Genomic DNA, 6000 nt, shown 5'->3' with positions numbered 1-6000 from the left:
CTTTAATTAATCAGTTAACAAAAAAAGTATTTAAGGGGCCTTTTTTTGTGTGTAACCCTTTGAAGAGTAGCTGCCGCATAAGCAACAGCAAATGACAATCCAAATGAATTAATGAAACTTTTTTTTGGCCAAGAAACAGAAAACAAAAGAGAGAGAGATGAGAGAGATGGACAGCAGAGGCACAGTAGTCACAAAAACGTTCCACGCATCATCTTCACCGGTAAGCGATTAATAGGTGTAATATTGGCAATAGATTTTTCAAGAATTACATTATCCCAACAAATATTATTCAATACAAAGGACTGGCCTCAGTGGGCCCCATGTGCCAGATGTGGCCCACAACATGACTTGCTTTCACTTGCTCCCGAATGTATTTATTTGGCCCACCAAGGCCAAAAGAATGAACACCCCTGCTCTAGCATATCATACCTTTAATATCTCTGTGTATTGTTTTCTCAGCTCCAACAGCCAGCTTAGCAAGGGATAAAACACTGATGGCTTATAACAGTGTTGAAGACATGGACCATGCAGAGTCATGTCTAGGTGTGTGTGTGTGTGTGTTCCAACGTCCCTGGAAATGGTGTCTGTGGAGGAGCCGAATTTGCGGTAGCAAAGGAGGCCTCCAGGTAATCGAGCTCAAAACTTGCGGACTGCTCCCCCAACACGTTCAGGAGGGAAATACATGTGTATACCCTGTAGCTGCAGAGGGAAGTGGGCAACACGGCCACCTTCTTTTACAACAATTTGGTGTGTAACTATTGGCCATATTTACAAAAGGACTGCAGAGCCTGCCCTGAGCTGGAGAACTTGCTAGAGATAAAGCCCTTCCTCTCTGTGGTTCATGCCAAAGCTCATGGAGTCTGAGGTATTATACAAGTATTTTCAATCCCACTAGTTAGTAGTGAATTATTGTGTCATAAGTACATTGTAATCATTGTGTCATAAGTACATTGTTTCTTAGTAAGAAGATCACGTTCATTCTCACCCAATACATAAATCAAATGGGGAGTGGCCAACCAGGAGAGTGCACTTGGGGAGGAAGTTGAACAGGCAAACAAACGCCTTCATCTCGAAGATAGCTATTCGCACCAAATACAGTATATGTCGCAATACATGGAACTGGGTTGACTGGTTAGCTTGTGTATGTGGCTGTCAGTGAGGATAAAGGATACATTTTAAAGTTGAAAAAAAACCTGTCCTAGCACTTCTGTCAGCTATGTAGTCTAGATTAATGACTGGTTTGCGTTCTGCTTTGGTGAAAACTGCACTCGTCTCTGCAAATGTGACGACTTCAACAGCGCACTGGACCAGCACAGTTGGAGTTTCACCCATATGGAGTATCACCCATATGTTTAAGCAAACAGTCATGAATTTGAGACAGAGCCTGGGCGCGAACCCAGAGTCTCTGGTGGCACAGGTGAGATGCAGTGCCCTAGACCACTGCGCTACCCGGGAGGTCCTAAGAACCTTTATTTAACCAGGAAAAGCCCATTGAGACCCAGAATCTCTTTTTCAAGGGAGACCTGGCCAAGAAGGCAGCAACAATCAATACATTACAGAATTAAAACATACAACAACACGATCCAGCCTAAAAAACATTTACACTCCTCTGTAACAGAGTCTCCCATCAATATTTTAAATTCATTCAGTGGTACTAACATATCTAGTTGAAGCATGGATTGTAGACTATTCCATGCCTCTGGTGCACAAGACGAGAAGGCAGTCTTGCCTAGTACTGTAAATGTCCTGTGGACTACTGCTTTCTAATTAGTGACATTAATGTTTGTTAGCTTTGCAATGAGTTTAACGATCACTTTTAAGATACTGTCTGCTAACAAGATTACACATCATGCCACATTTTCTCAGATTATTTTTCTTAATTTGTTTGTCCTCATAGAACAAGCAAAAATGTCTGAATGAGAAGGAGAGTCTGCGGTTCTGAAGAACCAAATGTCTGTATGATGGCCCGGTACAGCAGTGAGTCACTGATGTCCAGCAGTGGGCAAGTAGTTGTATGTTTTTCACAACTCCATACAAATGTTAAATGGTGTTGCTCTCCAGATTTATGACAATTTACTTTCATCGCTGGGCATTACTGACAGACCTTATATGGGATCAAATGGAACGTGCGTGATTAAGCCTAGTTCTGTAGAACCTCTGTAGATTTTCCAAATGTGAGGACTTCACCTCTAATGCTGTCATTTTGGTTTAGTCCTTTCCTTATCAGAACCAATGGTGGACAGTGAGATGAAATTATTGAAACACCAAATGGAGGAGCTGTCTGAGAGCGTAAAACAGTGAACACATCGCCTGTACAGACCAACTGGTATGTTGCATTTAAAAACGATGCTTCACAACACACCAATTATGGAGATTGTAAATAACAGTATGCATGCATGTATGTATATTTTCACAGCTTCAAAGTCTAATATAACATTTTTGAAAATGCTCTGTAAAAAAAAAAAAAAAAAACATTTTTGAAGTGTTATGGTCGGTTTGTTGTCTATAATTGAAATCAGACACCGTAAAAAAAAAACAGAACCATTTCTTTCAACACATCCGCATATGTGCGTTTCGCTTCCTGTTCAGGTGTGGTTCAAATGACATTCCGTGACATCTTGTTAATCATCACATTGACCACAGCAGCAGCTGTTTAACTCCAGATCTTCCAATCCTATACAGGGGTATACTTATGCCAGTTTTGCATTGCGCTTCAGTGTAACCGGGCGGTCTTGGAGATTAACCGCCTTCATGTGGATCCATTTGTCACCCCACAGCAGGCATACGGTACAACCCACTAACACACTCCTCTGGGCTGCTCAAGACGTTGTGGGCTCTACAATAACAGTACTGCCAATGGAAAGGGCCCTTTACTCTTCAGCCTACCCCAGACTAAGTGTTCAACCTACACCAGACTAAGTGTTCTCAACCTGTGTGTGACACACAGGTTGAGAACAACAGAGACGAGAGCATACGGGTCGCAGTGGTGGGTGGTATATGGGGTTTTGGTGACAAAACGGATGGCACTGTGATAGACTGCATCCAGTTTGCTGAGTAGAGTGTTGGAGGCTATTTTGTAAATTACATCACCGAAGTCGAGGATCGGTAGGATAGTCCGTTTTACGAGGGTATGTTTGGCAGCGTGAGCGAAGGAGGCTTTGCTGCGAAATAGGAAGCCGATTCTAGATTTAATTTTGGATTGGAGATGCTTAATATGAGTCTGGAAGGAGAGTTTACAGTCTAGCCAGACACCTAGGTATTTGTAGTTGTCGACATATTCTAAGTCAGAACCGTCCAGAGTAGTGATGCTAGTCGGGCGGGCGGGCGGGCGGGTGAGGGCAGCGATCGGTTGAAGAGCATGCATTTAGTTTTACTAGCGTTTAAGAGCAATTGGAGGCCACGGAAGGATTGTTGTATGGCATTGAAGCTCGTTTGGAGGTTTGTTAACACAGTGTCCAAAGAAGGGACAGATGTATACAGAATGGTATCGTCTGCGTAGAGGTGGATCAAGGAATCACCCGCAGCAAGAGCGACATCATTGATATATACAGAGAAAAGAATTGGCCCGAGAATTGAACCCTGTGGTACCATCATAGAAACAGCTGTAGCTAGCAATCTAGAGGAAACTCTGACTGAACGACTTAAAAATCCCCCATCTTATACTCTCCAAATGGACATTAGCTGTGGGGGCCGAGATGCCCATGCATTAACTTTTGTTCACTGCATGTCGGGGATACTATTCACTAGGACATATTGTTCTGACTCACGATTCCCGAGCATTAAACGGCACAGGGGATGTTCAGTGTGCTGCTTGGCTAAATTGACAGAAAATAGATTAATGAGCTTTTGCACAGATGGTGCTCCATTTATCACGGGATGGCGGGCAGGCCTCTGCATTCTAGTTATGAATTTGTCTCCCTCTGTCATATGGACGCATTGTATGATACACCCACTGAGCTATAATGGATACACAGAGAACAACTGGCAGCAAAAGAGCTGAGCGCAGAACTCTGAGATATGCAGCAGGTAACTTCGATTGCAAAATACATAGCGCACGCCTGTTCGCAAAACTATGTGGAGATATGGGATCAGAGCACGACAATGTTCTATTTCACACCGAGGCTTGGTGGGTATTGGAAAAATTTTCGAATTGAGAGAGGCATTCGCAATGGTTGTACAAACAGACTGCTGAATTTCTACTATGGAGGAGTTTTGGTTCCAGACTCAAAGGGGATACTGTGCTGTCTCCCTCAGAGCATTACAACACATGGTGCACTGATTCAGTGCTCTCTGCATTAAAAACAAATCGATCCAGGTTGGATGTAAGACAAGAGATGAGGTGCACACTGTTGACCACGCCCCCTGACATTGAGAAGCATTGAGAAGAGATAAATTCTCTTTTGTCAGACCAATTTCCAATTGACTGTCATAGCCCCACATTAAAAGTATATGATGGTGAGTTGAGAATACAATCAGAAATATTTTTAGAATGTTTTGCAATTGACTGCCATATCCACAATGAAAAAAGTAAACATTGGCTGTTAACTACAATTTTTTTTCACTAGGTTGGGGTCACGAGAATTTTCAGATAACAAAATGAGGTCTTGACCAAAAAAAGTTTGGGAACCCCGGATCTAGAGTTATTTCGTTATCAAAAAATGCAGCGAAAATGTGTCAGGTAAACTGTTGTGTCCTCACCTTTGGTATTAATAACTTTCCCATTATCTTGAAACGGTTCCCTTTCAAATGCTACCATGGTTATGCATATGCTTTTCATATTTCTTCTGTAAGAAACATTTCAATTTAGCCATTTCAATCTATCCATATAGGACAAAACCCATGAGTGTAAAGGGTTAAGCAATTTGGAAGTGAGATAAGATAAGCTTATATCAGGAGATGGAGGTGACTGCCAGGGAGGCACACCTTATGGCCATTTTAGAGGCCATGATTAAGAATGTATTTTGTATGTATTTTATTTATAGTTATTCATTTTCTACTGTTTTTGGTGGTCCTTTTTTTAAATACAAAGTGGATTTGTGTTCTCATTTAAAAAGTGTTAATTTTTAGTAATATTTTTATTTATTTGATACCGGTACATGTGTGTTACTTTCAACATTTCAAAAAATGCAATTGCACATCTGCACTATCTTGTAGCATGGTAACAACATAAGTTGAAAGAAAAAATAAACCTGCACACTGCTCTTCCTAGTATAACTTTTTTATTGAGGTTTTGGCCTACGTGTCGGCCTCTTGGCCTTGATCAGAGCTTTTTGCTCTTCTGAACTAAATTAGGGTTAGGGTTCAAACAAGCAATAAATCATGAGTAGCCTAGCTATAGTTGGCTAGGTCAACCAATAGAGGCCAAGTCTGAGGCCATTCATCCTCCAAAGATAGAGAGGGAGAGTTCTTGGCTTGATTAGAGGAAGGTGGACATGGAGATGGTTGACGAAGATGGAGTCTGGTGATGATCTTTTAGAGAGCTACTCTGGGAACCAGCTTGAGTCGTGGAGCCATGGCTTGGACTTCTCCTTCACAATGTATGGCACCCACTTGGGTGATGCCTCAGCAACATCACTACACACAGTTGAGTAGTAGCCAGTCGTCCTCATTACGAGCCAGTCGTCCTCATTAGTAGTTTACATGTGTGTTGGACAGACACGCCTAAACACATACAAGCAAATATTTTAAGCTTGCAGTCAGACTGGAATACGTTTGAGTGACAGAGTGAGTGCTTTGTATAGGCGCTTTGTTGCATTTTGTCGTGAGAAACAATGTCTGGAATGTAATATAACATTATTAACCGGTTTCCTTGCTATTAAATGAACTTTCGTTTCAGGTTCCATTTATGTTCCTTGAAAAATGTCAAAGTCATGCCTGGAAAAACGTTTTTCGCAGGGTTTGACATCATATGGAGGACCCGGCAAGCCAGCATATTCCCTATAATGTTAACTCCAACAGAAATAACTTTAAATGTATAACTTAAAATGAAACCAAATCGTT

Source organism: Salvelinus namaycush, chromosome 10, assembly GCF_016432855.1.
Source record: "Salvelinus namaycush isolate Seneca chromosome 10, SaNama_1.0, whole genome shotgun sequence".
Lineage (NCBI taxonomy): Eukaryota > Metazoa > Chordata > Actinopteri > Salmoniformes > Salmonidae > Salvelinus > Salvelinus namaycush.
The sequence above is the reverse complement of the archived record's forward strand: the minus strand, read 5'-3'. Positions refer to the sequence as shown.